General features: G+C 39.1%; 1 long non-coding RNA gene across 9 annotated transcripts; it reads right to left on the bottom strand.

Moving 5' to 3' along the window:
• Positions 1-729: 729 nt before the first annotated feature.
• Positions 730-17,865, bottom strand: LOC104611199 (uncharacterized). 9 transcript variants are annotated; one of them, XR_016082762.1, is made up of 6 exons: positions 17,726-17,865; positions 17,217-17,560; positions 16,944-17,015; positions 5,656-5,714; positions 5,350-5,386; positions 730-1,063 (listed from the first exon to the last, which is right to left on the bottom strand). It is a non-coding gene; the product is annotated as an uncharacterized LOC104611199 (long non-coding RNA). The 9 variants fall into 9 exon arrangements; XR_002023443.2 differs by having other exon boundaries at positions 17,173-17,555; positions 17,726-17,863; XR_016082761.1 differs by having other exon boundaries at positions 17,217-17,555; positions 17,726-17,863.
• Between the last annotated feature and the right edge of the window lie 61 nt (positions 17,866-17,926).

The following is a 17,926-nucleotide window of genomic DNA, read 5'->3' as shown; positions in this document are numbered from 1 at the left end:
CTTCTCTGAAGCATTATGTCACCATTATAAACCAACCCTTTTTATTATTTCTTAGTTCAGCTATAAACATCTTCCTCTCAATCTTCAAATGGTCCTTCCATCCGTTCTCTTTTTTTCCATGCAATGCTCCATCCATAAAAGCCTTTCACCCAGATCAATGCGTCCCTGAAGAGAAAAATGGTGGTTTTTTTTTTCTCCTCCCTGATCTTCAGGCAGACCTGGCCTTGTTTCTACACTCCTCAAAAACGAACTTCTTTGCCTCGAAAGCCAGGTCCCTTCTCCATCTTGCAACTGGCCTATGGTTTGCAGCCTCCTTCTCCATCCCTTTTTCTAGCTACTGATTTTTGGAAGGAGTTATAAAATGATCAATAGGATCAGTAACCAATGGACAGGCAAGGAACTTTAATCAAAGAACTCTTATGCAGCCTTCTTTCAAAGATATTTTTTAATTTGACCATAACAATCATTAGAAGTAAGCATTTAATAATTCTCTTCATTCCTTTTGATTTGTATTATGATTAATTTGTGCATTAACAATTATGAAAAATCTTTAACAGACATCAAAAATACCAGTTGCAATTAGAATTCATCAAGGGTCAGCCTTCGACCCATATTTGTTTGTAATAATTGTGGATTAATTGACTAAGCATGTGTAGGAGGAGGTTCCATTGTGTATCTTGTTTTTTGATCATAGTATTGATTGATGAAATAAAAACTATGGAGAGATGCTTTTATCATCAAATGATTTCACACAAGTTTTATTGGAGACTAATTCAAGATTATGAGAGATGGCAATCTTTTGTATATGTACCCACCCACATTCCAATATGTGTAGGAATGTAGAAATGGCAGGAAAAAAGTTAAATATGACAGCTACGAGACTGTTCTATATATATAAGAGAGAGAGAGAGAGAGAGAGAGAGAGAGCAGAGGTTCTCAAAACCTAAGCAGCTAACTTTGGAGATCACTATAAGTCTATAACGAGTGTTGAAGCCAACTTAGATCCAAGTTGTGCAATATGGTGACCAATTCCAGACAGATCTGTATTACCAATGAATCTTATCTGCACCAAGCAAAAAAGAAATAAATAGCCATTAGGCCCATTACCCCACCAATCAAAAGATCAAAGCATATATGAAAAAACTTAAGCTAAAGAACTCAAACAAAGAAGGTTCTTAATCCATAAAAAATAAGGGGTAATTAGCTCCACAGTATTAAATGTTAGTCACACCAGCCAAAAACCTGAACTGTATTAGTCACATCTTTTTCTTATTCATCTATCTCCATAATATTTTCTCATTCTTTGTGATGGAGTAGGAGGGGTCTTAAAAACCTTGACAGTAATTGATTTTCTATTCATGATTTATTGCATAACTAGGGGAAAGGGCTCCCACTCAGGTGCTTTACAGTAAATCTAAATAAGCCAGGAATATCCCAATTGGGAAGCTGCTTGGGGGCCTAACACCCTTTTGTCATAGGAAAGATTTAAAAACCCATGTCACATTTCCAGAATAAGCCTTTTTCACAACTCTTTAACTTAAAAGGTTTCAACTTCACAATACCAGTCATGAAAAATAACAACAAAATTTTGCCTTTGGCTGATCTTAAACCAGATCAAACCCCCTTCTTTCTGTGAATGTGAATTAAGTAATTTCTTCTCATATGCAGAGCAACTCTTCTTTGGTAAAGAAAAGATTACCATCTTATGATTTGTCTGGGATAAGTCCATTTTATATTTCAGTTTGGAGATGTAGTAGCTTGACATGGTTATGTTTAACCACCAAAGTTTGTATAAAGCTGGATGTCTCCTACAATTTCTGAAATGAAACTAAATGGAACCAACATTTAACAAAGATAACCAATAAGTATCACTTTGAGAACAACAAAGATAACCACAAGCAAGAATCTTTCCAAGTCTAGTTAGCACCAAAAATGAAAAATGGGAATTTAAGCCTATAATCACACCTTTGACAGAACAGTGATGTAACTATTAAAGATGCTATATTCTAAGAAAACTTTCAATGAGGTATAGTTATAAGGATCATAAGCAAAGTTTGCCAAATGAGCAACTATTCTCTCCTTTGACTTTCTAAAAGAAAGATCCCTAAATCAAAAAACGAACAAACATCAATCCACCAAGTACAATACTAACAGTCCTACCTGGTAGACTGACCTGCCTAGTTTCTGTTGGTTTTAGTTCAGCCAATCCAATTAGGGGGTGCAAGAAAGGTACCCAAATTGAAACTTTTACACTGTTGCAAGTTAGGGCTTTTAGGTCAGGCCCACTCTAATTTTACCAAATTATCAACCTGAGCCCACCCAAGTTGTACTTAAGTTTAGTCAGATCCCTATTTTTAAGGGTTTCTTCAATTTTTAAGCATCTGGTATTTCAATTTTTTTCGTAGGTCTTGTATTAGAAGTCAATTTGTCCTCATAAATTCATGTCAAACTTGCAATATATCAACAAAATAAAAGACTATTTGTGGACGATTTTATACAAGTTTTTCTTAGCTCTAAAGTTGTTTCATCTATGTGTGAGTTGGAAAGTGTTTAAAAGTTTTAGTCATCTTATGTGAAATCTGCTTCTTTGAGATCTGAAGACATTCGATGGATCTCGACTTCCATTCTGATCCACTCGGGTGTCTACTGATGTGTTTCTTGTGTTGGTCATGCTGGCTCTGATACCAAATTGTTAGGAACCTACCTAACTCAGGGCTCTTCGAGGGGCCAACCTCCTGAATTCTTGGGAAGGAGAGAGAGAGAGAGAGAGAGTTTAATGCTGAAAGAGTCCTCCTCTATTCCTTTTCTGCTCTACTACTTGTAGTGTTACAATCTTGACTGTTACAGCTGTTACAAGTGGATGGCAGTTGTTACAAGTGGCTGGTTAGTTGAGCTGATGTGGCCTCCTCTTGTAAAACTGACTAACTGCCTTCTGTTGGTCTGTTCCAACAGTCTTGACAATCCAATTGGATGGAAGTTGTTACAAGTGGATGGCAATTATTACAAGTGGCTGGTTAGTTGAGCTAATGTGGCCTCCTCTTGTAAAACTGACTAACTGCCTTCTGTTGGTCTGTTCCAACAGTCTTGACAATCCCCCCTTCCTTTAGAGTGACCTTGCCCTCAAAGTCTAATGTAGGAAAATTTGATTGCAGATCTAAGTAGGAAAATTTGAGTCCATTTGCATGAATATGGGCTGATTTGGGTCTCCTCTTTGCTTTGTCAATGTTGCAAGACTGATGGGCCTTGGGCCCTTGCATGTCTGCCCCTTGTAGATGGACTGTAGAGTTTCCTGATGTGAAGTCCATGGTGAGAGGGATCCAGTCACAGACCACGGGTCCTAGCTGCCTTAACCATTAAATGCCTAGCACCACGTCTGCTCCACTGAGATGGAGAGGATATAGGTCCACCGCAAACTAATGACCCTAAATCTTTAGTGGTAGGCCCATGCAAATGCTATTGCAAGATAGGCTGTTACCGTTGGCCACATGAACCGTAAAGGTCATTGTTGGTTGCACCGGAAGTCCCATTTTATCCACCAAGACTTGAGTTATGAAGTTAAGGGAGCTGCCACTGTCTATGAGAATTGACACTTGGCGTCCTAGAATCAGCCCTGCAATTCTCATTGTTTGAGGGAACGCAAGTCCCGTAAGGGCTTGTAAGGATATTTCAGGCGTGCCATTGGATTGTATTTCCCACCCTGGGTTAGATTCTCCACACCCGGGGATGTCGTCTTCCTCTTCGGCATCTGTTTGGAGGAGAAACACTTGTTGTTTCTTACAGTGATGACCCGGCCCAAATTTCTCTTTGCAGTTGTAACAGAGACCTTTGTCTCTACGGGCTTGCATCTCTGCCCAAGCCAGCCGTTTGAAAGGAACCAGTGGGCCTGGGCCCAGTACTCCTTCCTCCTTGTCTGGTGCTGTCGTCCTTTCTTGCTCCCTTCTTGCTTCTGGACCCCATGGTCGCTGCACCTTTCTTGCTTGACTGAACTTGTCCTCATACAATCTTGCTAGTGCTGCCGCATTGATGACCGAAGTGGGCTGCATCGCTTTCACTTCCAGTCGTAGTTCTTTTTTTAGGCCGCCGACAAAGCTTCCCACCAATGCCTTCTCCGTCCACCCTTGGACTCTCACGGCTAGCCTTTCGAACTCCATCTGGTATTCTTTTACTGATCCCACCTGCCGCAACTTTGCCAAATTTTCATCAAGATCTTCGAACCCAGATGATCCAAAACGAACAGTCATGGCGTCTGTGAAGTCTGCCCAGGTTTGACGGGGGTGCCCCCCCCCCTTTTTTTTTTGATCAATAACACTTTCATTAACTCATCAATAGAAGATTTACAATAGGAAGACAAACACGCTTATCTTCCAAGAGCAACAAAGAACCACAAGAAAAGGAAAAAAAGAAAGAAAACACACTATAGTTACAGCTTAGCCCAAAACAGTGAATCCCTTTCTGCCCCTTGTTTAGCTAAACCGTCAACTAGGGAAGTCGATTTCTGCCCCTTCGGTACCATTGAAACCAGAGGATAGCTTCCCCTTCAAGATGCGCAAAAGTCAGAGCTACCCTATCCTGTCCCGATGTTTCATGGTAATCGAAATACCTTTCTGCTCTGAGAATCCAGGGGGTTGGGTCGCTGCCTGAGAATATGGGGAAGTCGATTTTGGCTATTCGTGTTGTCACCCCTGTTCTGCGATTGTTTTCATTGCTACGCTCTTCGGGGCTTCCTCTGTCAATGTTTGTTGCCCCCTGCTCCAGTCGATGGAGGAGAGCAGTGAAGCTTTCCTTCATTTCTTTGAGATCTGAAGACATTCGATGGATCTCTACCTCCATCTGATCCACTCGGGTGTCTACTGATGTGTTTCTTGTGTTGGTCATGCTGGCTCTGATACCAAATTGTTAGGAACCTGCCTAACTCAGGGCTCTTCGAGGGGCCAACCTCCTGAATTCTTAGAAGGAGAGAGAGAGAGAGAGTTTAATGCTAAAAGCGTCCTCTCTATTCCTTTCCTGCTCTACTACTTATAGTGTTACAATCTTGACTGTTACAGCTGTTACAAGTGGATGGCAGTTATTACAAGTGGCTAGTTAGTTGAGCTGATGTGGCCTCCTCTTGTAAAACTGACTAACTGCCTTCTGTTGGTCTGTTCCAACAGTCTTGACAATCCAATTGGATGGCAGTTGTTACAAGTGGATGGCAGTTATTACAAGTGGCTGGTTAGTTGAGCTGATGTGGCCTCCTCTTGTAAAACTGACTAACTGCCTTCTGTTGGTCTGTTCCAGCAGTCTTGACAAGATAGAAAAACAGAAAAAAAAATAGAAGAGTAAAAGGTTGTAAATCTCAATGCTGCATACCTTCATTAGTTGTGTTCTGAAACTCACTAACCAACTCCTACAAAAAAGAGATAGAATAGGAGTAGACAAAGTAGTTAGATTAACTGACAGTAAACACAATAGCTTAGTTGTTTTCTAGAGATTTTTACTGTTGATCTTATATGTGAGAACCAAAGACAACTAAGGCATAGCTTGGGTAAACTCATGAAATACATTAAAAGAGTTAATACTGGCCAGTGTCAGTTTTAGGGGACGAATGTCACCATCACTGCAAAGTTTCAGATGACTTATGACAGAAATTGGAAACAATTTCAAGGACCGACTCACCAAATTATATATGGGACTGTTCTGCTTGACTGTGACTAACTCACCGAAATAGGAAATACCTGCAAAGAATGAGAGAAGTATGGATTCAATAAGTAACTAATATTCATTATGGATCTCATGGGCTAAAGTTTTGACCAGACGAGTAATTATAGCCATCACATCAATTGCATTATCTTTGATGAGCATAAAAATTTATTGGGACTTCATTTTTCATTTATGAAGTCACCTTTCGTAGGGCTTGACCTATCAATTGCATACACACACACACATATGGATATAGGTATATGAAGGTTCTAGGATAAATGATTTGAACTGCCAGCAAATTCTTTATCAGAAAAAACAAGACTAGTAGAAATTGGAAAAGATTTTTGGCCCAAAACATGCCGCTGAGAAAAAATTGAGACTTATAAAGGCAGCCCAAACATCTCTTGCATGCTCAAGAATATAGTTGTTATCCCTGATCAAATAGAGAATTTAATTCTTCAGTAACATTATGTGAATAGATCCTAGATATCATAGAATTAAAATTGACATCATATAGATCATATAGTATGTCCAGTTGTTCTTGTTGGTGACTGATGTAATTGGCTTTTAGAATCAAAGATTTTGCTAGATATCTATTGATAAAAATATCAAAGGTTACATTATTACCTTCTGTTCATGTTCTAAAACTTTGCCAAATGGGAACTAGTAAGGCTGCCTAGTTAAGGGATGAAAAGTGCATTCTTTACATTTCATAAATAGTGCTGAGAGGTATGCATAGGATGAGAAATGCAGATCTGGATTTTTGATGATTATGTTTGATGGTAATATTCTGACTTTGCAAATTAACACAAATCCAGGGATCTAGGAAGCATAGGCTTCTTTTTTTCTTTCTTCTCCAGGCATGTAACTGGTTTTATTTTATTCCTTTTCTTGTAGAGATGAATCAGTTTATATATTTCTAGTTGGTTAGATTGCATGTTGAACTGAACTACATTCATAATTTTCAGCTACTATCACATGCAGGTGCACAATCATTTTATGCCTTTTCATTGGGTATTAGGTGTATTGTTTCTCTCAGTCTACCTCAACTTGATTATAGAAATGAGTCCAGGTTTGGGGATTGATGAAGTTGAAGGAAGGGAAATGGATTTGGAGATTTGGTAGGAATTAGACACTTCAATACTGCTCTTTTAGGGAAATGGATTTGGAGATTTGGTATGGAAAGGGACAATTGGTGGAGGAAGTTAGTTGCAGCCAAATATAATACAGATAGAGGAAATTGGGTTACCACCTCTTCTTTCATGTCTTTGGGTTGCTCAGTTTGGAAGAAAATTATGGAAATCTTTCCTATTTTCAGCGAAGGACTGAGTCCTAAGCTGGGAAAAGGTGATAGGCTAGCTTTTTGGAACGACCCTTGGAGTGGCAGCTCTACTCTCTCAATTCTGTTCCTGCAGCTATTCCTTATAGCTGAGTCTCAAGAAGCAACTATATCTGAATGCTATGAATTGATTGACAACTCAGTGGTATGGTGTCCTCTGTCTAGAAGATATTTTCAGGAGTGGGAGATTGAGAAGTTTTCGGAGCTACTTGAGCTGCTAGCCCTTCATCAGCTGAACATGCAATCTGAGGATAGCTGGACTTGGAACTGGAGTTCAGGTGGCCAGTTCTCAGTCAAATCCTTTGCCCATTACTTATCTGATAACACCCTGGAAGAGATGTCTGCTTCTATAATCTGGAACCCAATCTCTCCTTCAAAGATTAATGCTTTGGTTTGGGCTTCAACTCTAGAAAGGTGCTTAACCAAGGTCCATCTCTCAAAAAGAGGGCTTCAGCTTCAAGATTTGCTATGTGTGCTTTGCGGCCAAGATTTGGAGGATAGTAATCACCTATTTCTTCACTGTCCTATCTCGGCTAAGATCTGGAATAACTACTTTTCTGCCCTGGATCTTGACTGGGTCATGCCTAGGTCTGTAAAGGAGCTGCTGAGATGTTGGAAGCTGCAAGGTCTGTCAAAGCTAGCAAAAAGTCTGTGGAGGTCCATTCCAGCGGCTGTAATCAGCACTACTGGGGCAGAAAGAAATAAAAGACTTTTCAAAATCTGTCCAAAGCCAGAAGATATGATTGCATTTACATTTGGAAAATTGCTTTCTTGGATCTCAGCTGTAAAGGGGTTTTGGGTCTCTCATCTGGTGAATAGATTGTCCTTTGATAATCTGTGGAATTTGTAATGTTGTATGATCTGTTTGAGCTTTCCCCAAAGTCTTTTTGGGGGGATCCTCTTGTACTATTATCTCATCTTTAATGAAATTACCTTACCTTTACTCAAAAAAATTATAACAGTAATTTCCAAAGACTAATTGGTCTTAAGTCAAAAAAAAAAGTTCAGGATTTTTATCTTTATGAATAAGAGTCACAAAAAGTGTAAAACTTAACTATGGTTAGGTTGAGGCACAAGGCGCACCAACACATGCCTATGCACACCAGCCATTGCCTTTTTAAATGGGTTGTGCCTCAGCGTAGGCATGGCACACTGCATGAAATGTACCTTGCTTGTGAACCTAAGTGTGCCTTTTAAATCATTGGATGGCTCCCAACTAAGTTCCATCCTGTAGAGGAGATGGGCCGAATGGCCCATAGGCTGTCATTCTATGTTATGTTTATGTTTTTATCTGTAATGGGCCTTATTCTGGGCCCATACTCTTATATACTCTGTTTTTTGTAATTTCTTGCCCATCTAAGGGCCTCTCTGTAATATTTCAAAGATTAACTTAATAAAATGATTTAGAGTGTTAGAGGGAGGTTTAGTTCGAACCTCTCTTCTCTAACTCACTCATTGCCGCCAGCTCTCTCTCTCTCAACTTCTTAATCTTCTCTTGTTCTTTTTCTGGTTTTGCATCTAATCTCAAGCAGTTCTATACTTCAAGAGGGCTGTTTTCAACTCATCCCAGGCATCCATTTCAACATTCTAAATAAAATCCTTGATCATAATGATCACTCAAAGCCAAAGTCACAAAAACTCTCTTTCATTCTCAAAGCACTCCAAAATATATCTCCACCAAAAGGAAAGGAATCGAAGATGAAGAAGAAGATAAAACCAAAGCAAAAAAAAAAAAAAGGTTTATCAGGAGGATCCCCAGTGGAATCGGGCTCTCCATCATGACTCCCTCACTAATGCCTCTTGAGCACCTAAATTGGGTAATAACCAGATAAGTATATTAACATGTCATTTGGTACCTAATGTTTATAATTCATAGTGGATTAAAAATTATGGATGAAATTTTCTGTTCAGTTACTACCATAAATCTATTCCAATCAATTTGTAAATAGAACAAGCAAACAACAAATAATAAACTATAAAGCATTCAAAGTGAACATGAGATATAACTGATTCAAGTACTTATTTCAGCAGGTAAAATCCTTGTTAAATTTCACAATACTCTCTAATTGGAATTGACAACCATAGTTTCTTCTCTCTAACTCCTGAAGCGCAATTATATGTCACCAATAAACCTAGAAAATCACCTTAGATGATATTGTCATTACCAGTGACTAGGAGGCAATGATTCAGAGGCTGAAGTGGTTTCTTGCTTATTAGTTTGATGTAGAAGATCAGGGTCCTCTAGAGTACTTCCTTGGGATTGAAGTTGCTCACTCAAAGAAAGGAATTTTCATTTTCCAAAGGAAGTATATCCTAGATATCCTACAAGAAGAAGGCAAGCTTGGGTGTAAACCAGCTAACAGTCCCATTGAGCTCAATCACAATTTGGTTTATAGTGAAGAGAGATAGTTACTGATATGAGATAGTGACTAAGACTTGTTGGATGCCTGTTTTATTTATCTATGAGGTGTTCTTAGTCAACATGTGCATACTCCAAAAACTGCACATGTTGAGGTAGAAAAAAGGGTTCTAAAGTATTTGAAGAAGCACCCAAGGAGGGGCACATGTTGAGACTCTAGAAAGGGTTCTAAAGTATTTGAATACTTGAAGATTGAAGCTTATACAGATGCAGATTGGATCAACTCCATATGTGATAGAAGATCAACCTCTAAGTATTGTACTTTTTTTGGAGGCCTGGTCAAGTGCTGATACTAAGTACCAATCTATTGCACATGGAGTCGTTAACAGTCCTAAATGTTAAAGTTCTTGGCTTGATGTGCTCCATCAGTCTTAAGGCTTTTGGCGTATTGGTCAAAGCACAAAACATTTGTTATTAGAGCCTACCACCATGTTTCAAGTTTGAATCACAAAGAGGGCTACCTTGGAGAAGGGCTACCTAGAGCCAAGTGAAAGCTACCACGGAAAGGGCTACCACCATTAGTGTCTTTCTTATTAGTTCTTTCTTGTTATGTTTTCTTATTGGGCCTTTTCTTTATAGGCCTTTAGCTCTTGTTTATGTTTTCTAAGTATAGTGCTGACATGGACGCCTACTTAAGGGCAATCTTGTAAATTATGTAACTTAAGTAAGTTTATTAAAAGATTAGTGGGGGAAAGAGGAGATTATCGAACTCCTCCTTTCTTTCTCCTTTCTTCTCCAATCTTCCTTCTTTTTCTTGTTGTCTCCTTCTTCCTTACTTTCTTTTGCTTTAATCTAAAATATTCTGCTAATTTTATTGGTTTGAATCACATCTTGGTATCAAAGTGGGTCTCCCTTCCGTTTTTCCCTTTTTTTCTTTTTTTTCCCATACACTTTTCTTCTAATCAAAAGGTGTATGGAGAGATAAACTGCTGATTATTCAGAGATCTTGTTTGCCTAGTTGGTAGAGGATTTGGAGAGTCAGAATCTGGCCAAATTGCCAAGAAAGTGGGTGCAGATTTTTTCCCAAAACCCTAGCCAACTAGATAATTTCCAGTTACGAGTTGAAGAGGTTGTTTGGATGTGGCGCTCTAGGCTTGGAGGGTTCCTTTTTATCTCCAAAAATGGGCAGTTGCTATTGGAAGTGGTTTGAATAGCTCTGGTTTGAGCAGCTACCTCTTCTCTCTTTCTCCTCAGAGGCCAGGTATAGTGAAACCCTAGTTTTGGGACTTTTGAGTGCTTGATTGGCCTTAGTTAGGTCTATAAAGGTTGAAAACATTGTTTTTTTATTTTCGTTTGATTGATGGAGCAATCTAGAAGTGAGGCTAAGTAAATCCCAACATCGGGGGTTGGTCCCGTAGATTCCATTCTGATAGGAATGACTTCACTTAAACTTGACAGAACAAATTACCTTGCTTGGGCACAAACTATTAAGATCCATGCCTGTAGTAGAGGTAAACAAGGGTTCCTAACGGGTAGTAAGGTGATGCCGGATGAGATTGATCCTACATATGAGAAATGGATGTAGGATAATTACACAGTTATTGGTGGTTGGTAAATTCTATGCAGCCCCACATAAGTCAACACTATCTATGGATGACTTCAGCCAAGGAGATTTGGGGTAGTGTGACAAAGACATACTCTCAGAAATTAAATGTTGCAAGGGCCTACAAACTGAGGAATGATCTGAAAATTTTAAAACTGGGGGAGAATAGTGTGGTTGTCTACTATTCGATGTTGAAGTCATAGTCACTGGAAGCATTTGTATGGGAAAGCACTAAAGATGCAGAAACTTCCAAGAAATTTGTGGAAAGAAACAGGGTGTTTGGGTTCCTTACAGGACTCAATCCTAAATTTGATATTACAAGGCAGAATATTCTAGCCAAGGATGAAGTGTCACTTGCTCAGGCATACTCTATGGTGAGCAGTGAAGAGGTACAGCTACAAACCCCACCTCCTCCGGAACATTTTGCACATGCTGGAGTAAAACCATAGGGGCTAAATGAAAAAAAGAGGTGATATGTGAATACTACAAGAAGCCGAAACATACTAAGGATTCTTGTTGGAAGCTTCACCCAGGTCTTCTTCTTGAGAGGTTTTGAAACAACAACTTTAAGAAGGGTGGTCAGTCAGGAAAGCCCAAGAATACAAATGTTGCTATAGTATCTGAATGTGAAGAAAAATCTGTTGTGGAACAACTGGCAACAGTGAAGGCAGAATTTGAGAGATATGGGAAGTTGATAAACCACTTGGAGTCTACTGTTGCATCTTCCTCCTCAGGCACCCCCTCTACATCCGCTTTTGTCCATTCAGGTATTCGTGCTTCTACAAATCATGCTACAGCCTCAGGTAATCGTAGAATTCCTTGGATCATAGATTCTGGTGCATCAGACCATATGACTAGCATACCCAACCTTTTTTGTTCATACCAGCTCCTCTTGGGTAGAGAGAAGATTTCTCTTGCCGATGGGTCTTTGCTCCCATCTCTAGCAAGGGGAATATTAAAGCCTCTAACTCACTTGTATTATCCTCTGTCCTTCATGTTCCCAAACATAGCACTAACCTTTTATCTGTTAGTAGTTTAACAAAATCAATGAGTTGGAGCATAACCTTCTTTCCTACCTATTGTGTTTTTTATGACTTGAAGTTTTATAGGACGATTGGGAGTGGCCATAAGGTGAATGGGATATACTTGCTAGATGTCTCTGATCAAAGTCCTGGATTACCTAGTGGAGTAACTTTGGAGTCTGTTTTATTAGAGTAAGTTAATAGAGTCATGATATGTCATTTCAGATTTGATTATTTGTCTTTTTCAGCTTTGAATCATTTGTTTCCAGAAATATTTAAGGGAATATCCCTATCGAGTATTCATTGTGAGTCATGTGAACTTGCAAAACATCGTAGACAATCTTTTTCAGTGAGTAATAAAAGATTTGTTTCTCCTATCCATATTGTCCACTCTGATGTGTGGGGTGCATATTATTTACCTGCTATGGGGGGTTACAAATATTTCATTCTTTTCATTGATGATTTCTCTTGTTACACCTGGATCTACCTTATAAAATCTCGGGATGAAGTACCAAATATTGTACAAAAATTTCATGAACTTATACTTACCCATTTTAACACTCGGATCAAAATATTCTGATCTGATAATGCAAAGGAATATTTTGAGAAGAGTCTTTCCTCCTACTTTGATACCTTTGGAGTTACTCATCAAAGTTCCTGTTCCTACACTCCTCAACAAAATGAGTGGCGGAAAGGAAGAACAGACATGTGGTTGAGGTTGCGAGGAGCCTCCTTTTTGTTTCCCATGTTCCTATTAAGTTTTGGGGTGATGCTATCCTTACAGCTAGATACTTGATAAACTGAATGCCTTCTCGAGTTCTGGGGTTTAAAACTCCCTTTAGCTTGCTTTTCCCAAATGAGGATCTCTTCTCTCTTCCTCTCAGGGTGTTTGGGTGTACTTGCTATGTTCATGTTCACAGTCATCAAAGACATAAGTTTGAGCCTAAAGCACACAAATGTGTCTTTTTGGGATATGCCTCCACATAGAAGGGGTATTGCTGTTTTGATCCGATTCGGCACTTGCTTTGTTTCTAGAGATGTCACATTTGCAGAGTCTGTTCCTTTCTTCGGTACTTCTCTTGAGGGGGAGCATTCAAAGGAGTTGTTTGCATTGTCACCATTTGTTCCTCCTCCAATTCCCATTGAATCTTCTATAGAGTCTCCTCTAGTCGAGTCATCTATCCCTGCTCCCCCTCCTCCTCCTACTCATCCCCCTACTTTTCCTTCCCATCCTATTATCCAGAGGTGGTACTAGAGACAAAGATTCAGAGACATGCAAGTTGTTTCAATGCCTTCAAATGTGTCTCTTGCTCCTCTCATCATTATTGAGGTAACAGGTCAGCCCTCTTCTACCACTTCGGATACCCTCCCTGACCTTGATCTCCCTATTTCCCTTCGCAAAGGCAAACAGAAATGTACAGCTCATTGCATTTCTAAACACCTATCCTACAGCCTTCTTTCCCTTCCTACTATTCCTTCCTTGCCTCTGTTTCCACACATGCAACTCCCAGATCTGTCCCAGATGCCTTGTCCAAACTAGAATGGAGGGATGCTATGATGACTGAGCCAAATGCTTTGCATAAGAACAGTACCTGGGAAGTTGTGGATTTGCTTGAGGGAAAGGAACCAGTTGGTTGTAAGTGGGTGTTCACTATTAAGTATCACTCTGATGGTACTGTTGAGAGATATAAGGCCTGTTTAATTGCTAAAGGATATACTTAGATGTATGGTATTGACTACTTAGAAACTTTTGCCCCAGTAGCCAAGATGACTTCAATTCAAGTTTTGCTATCTTTAGCTACTGCTTTTGATTGGCCTCTTCATCAATTTGATGTAAAGAATGCTTTTTTGAATGGGGACAGATTTTGGGCCGGATGTCTTTACCTTCAGTTTTTGAATGGGGACCTTTTTTGATGTAAAGAGGTCTATATGTCTTTACCTCCAGGGGTGTATGGGAAGGAAATGCAAGGAAAGGTCTATAAACTGAAAAAGTCTCTTTATGGCCTCAAGCAATCTCCTAGAGCCTAGTTTGACAGATTTTGGGCTGCTCTTGTTGCTTTTGGGTACACCCAGACTTGGTCGGAACATACTTTGTTTGTTAAGAGGAGAGATTCCTTAGTGACCCTTCTAAGTGTCCATGTTGATGATATTGTGGTTACCGGTAATGATACTCAGGAAGTTGTTCATCTCAAGAGCTTTCTTAACACTGAGTTTGAAATTAAAGACTTGGAAGAACTCAGATATTTCTTGGGAAATTGAAGTTGCCAAATCTAAGGATAGTATCTTCATTTCTCAGTGGAAGTATGTTCTTGATCTCCTTGTAGAGACTGGCAAACTGGGGGCTCGACCTGCTTCTACTCTTATAGACCTAAATCATAAGTTGTCAGCTACTAAAGGTGAACTATTGCCTGATAAGGGAGTGTTATAGAGACTGGTCGGGAAGTTATTATACCTTTGCATGACTCGGCCAGATATTTCCTATGCAGTTAGTGTAATCAACCAATTTTTGCATTCTCCCAGAGATACACGTTTAGCAGCTGCTGAGAGAGTTCTGTATTATCTAAAAGGGACTCCAGGAAAAGGTATCTTGTTTGCTAAGCATGAACACATGAAGTTGGAAGCATACACTGATGCTGACTGGGCCGGATGTATTGATGATAGGAGGTCCACTTCAGGTTACTATGTTATGGTAGCAGGGAACATTGTATCATGGAGGAGTAAGAAGTAGTCTATAATGGCAAGATCCTCAGCTGAAGCGGAGTACAAGGCAATGGCACATGGAGCTTCTGAACTTTTATGGTTGAGATCACTTTTAGATGAATTGGGTATAAACTGTGAGAAGCCAATGATGTTATATTGTAACAACCAAGCTGCTATCAACATTGCACATAATCCTGTTCAACATGACAGAACTAAGCACATTGAAGTTGACTACCATTTTATATGAGAGAAAGTTGCCTCAAGATAAGTTTGTCTACCATTTGTTGCTTCTAGAGAACAGTTGGCTGATGTTTTGACAAAAAGTGTTCCTAAAGGAAAGCTGGTTCACTATATAAGCAAGCTAGGCATGATGGATATCTATGCTCAGCTTGAGAGGGAGTGTAGAGAGACTGAGCCAAATGGGCCCTAGCCCATTAGTGTCTTTCTTATTAGTTCTTTCTTGTTATGCTTTCTTGTTGGGCCTTTAGCTCTTGTTTATGTTTTCTAAGTATAGTGCTGATGTGGGCGCCTACTTAAGGGCCTTCAACCATCATGTATGCAGTTGAAAGTAGTAATAGAATTGAATGGTTTTTATTGCTATTTTTTCTTTCTTATGTTTCTAATAGTACTGAAACTTTTGCAGTGTAGAAGATTGGTCTTAAAAGAAGTCAAGGAAATCAACACAGTGTTTATCAGAAAAGGGAACATCAACAACAATCCTCCTGATGTAGATGATAGTGGTTACCAGGGATAGCATGTAATAAATCAAAGAGTTAAAGAAATTGTTAGGTTAAAGAGCTTGAGGAAGGAATTACTATAAGGCAGCATAAGCATATCCATGATCTACTTAAAGAAACTAGAAAACTTGGGCCAAAATCTGCAAAGACACCAATGAAACCAAGTTTATAAGTTTGGATGATCAAGGAGGTGAACTTGTTCATGATGTTGGCATCTTTCAAAGATTACTAGGAAAATTAATATACTTATCTCTTACTGGACCTAATTCTGCATATGTTATTGGAGTTGTTAGCCAATTCGTGCACTCACCCAAGTCTAATTCCTAGTAAGGGGTTGTTAAAAAAGAATGGACAACATGAAAGTAGAAGCTTATAAGGATATGAACTGGGCAGGTTCAATCATTAAAATCACAAGGAAAGATACAATTCCATAAAATTTCCCAAGTCCAAGTGAAAGAACAAGATGGCAGTAGATAAAGAAGAATTTCTGATAGATGATGTTAAACTATCAAAAGTATTGTTCAAGGTCTTCAAAAGTATAAAATCAGAGCATGCAACGTCTATTGAGGATCCACAATCAAATTCAGAATCAAATGTAGTCAAGCCCCATATACTGAGGATAAAAAGATGACTTGAAGGATTCATTCAATTCTACAGTCAAAAACCATAAAAGAATAATAATAATTTTGAATATACAAAATCAAATCTAAAATCTAATAATCATTAAAAACCAAATTGATATTGAAAATAAATACACCCATCGATTAATGTGTTTACAACAACCAACGGTATCTGAACATGAAAATCCAAATATAATAATTATACCATAAACCAGAAGGCCCAGAATTGAGGCAGAACCAAACTAAATAAAGGGATAAAGACTGAATATAATCTCTCAAAAACCAAAAACCCAACTGAAAAATCAGCCGTTATCATCTTGCAACCTAGTTCCAAATTTCCAATACACCACTATAAAAGAAAGTAGCTGGCACCTAGTTTCGATTTATCGATCGAAGTAACCGAAATTATAAGAAAAGCAAAGTGGAACTATGATAGCCCTTGAAATTTACAGCACCTCCACAGAAAAAAAATGACAAATAGAACCCTTGCAATCCATGAATTAAAAGAATTTGAAAAACAAAAGGTAGGAAACAAAAACAATAATCGTTCCACCAGAAAAGCATCCTTAAACCGAACTACAGCCATATGCCAAACCTCCGGAAAATAAGTAGTAAGAACCGAAGGAAAAGAAACCAATCTTAAACTCATACACCAGAAGAGAAGGACGTTATACGATACAGACCGAAGACATAAAATATAGGCAGACCAATGTAAAAGAAACAATATATTTTTCGTATCTCGAGAAGGGAAAAGTAAGGAAGATACCTAGTTTGTCGTTACACCAAATGGCTTAAAACTGAAAAATGAACCCGGATATTTTGCAACAGGAGGCAGGAGCTAGTTAAAAATAAGAGAGAACTCTTGGTAAATGTTACATACTTACATCTACATCCACGTTGCATCACTGTTTCTCCCGCTTATTTTTTCAACTCCACCCCTGTTAGTTCCACGTGAACTGTCCAGTATTAACAAAATCAAACTTAAAAAATTAAATAGAAAAATGAAAAATGTAAGGATTCTCGGATTAGAGCAGAAGAACATGAACTGTTTGAAATAGATCTGAATCTACATTCTTAAAATCCAATGGAACATATTGAGAGAAAGAGTTAAACCTAAGATCTTCAATCGACACCAAGAGGTCCAACACTGACCATACCTCCAACAGTAAAAAGGAAAGAAGGAATCCGCCCCCACACGCACGCATACTACTGCCCGACTGAACACAAGGCTGCAGAGTTCTCTGTCAGCAACAGTTGTAGTTCGAGTCAACAGATGCAGCAGCAGCAGCAAACAAATTGATGGTGATGCTGCTGCTTTAGCAGCCTGCCTAGAAGATGGTGGTATGGCATTAGAAGAACGGGGGGGGGGGGGGGGGGGGGGGGGGGGGGGGGGGGGGGTTGAGAGACCACGTATATTGATCACTTCGTTATCGTCGGTCGATCCTCGTGTATTGCAGAGAGACGAAAATACGCAGAATAAAACTGCGCAAGTGATACTGTCCTACACAGAAAATATTCATATATGAATTTGATCTCGAAGGGAACCGAAAAGAGAGGTGATGGGACCGATTATCGTCTCTTTCTATTTTTATTATATTTTTTAAACTTATTTATTATTTTCTTTTTAATTATTATAAATGAAAAATACAAAAACGAACATCATTACCTTTTAAAGAACTAAAGAAGGACAGCCTCACCATCCTTCCTTTTTACCTCCCCACGGGAATACTCTTGTTACCGTCTTCCTTTTCCCACCCTTTGTTTCTTCCTTTCTTTTTCCCAGACCTGTAATACCATTAGTAAGGAAGAGGAGGGGGAGGAGCTGCAGCTATTTGGTGGAGAAAGATAGGAAGTCAGGACGCATCGG

The sequence above is a fragment of the Nelumbo nucifera genome, chromosome 2, assembly GCF_055504915.1.
Source record: "Nelumbo nucifera cultivar China Antique chromosome 2, China Antique-T2T, whole genome shotgun sequence".
Classification (NCBI taxonomy): domain Eukaryota; kingdom Viridiplantae; phylum Streptophyta; class Magnoliopsida; order Proteales; family Nelumbonaceae; genus Nelumbo; species Nelumbo nucifera.
The sequence above is the reverse complement of the archived record's forward strand: the minus strand, read 5'-3'. Positions and strand labels throughout refer to the sequence as shown.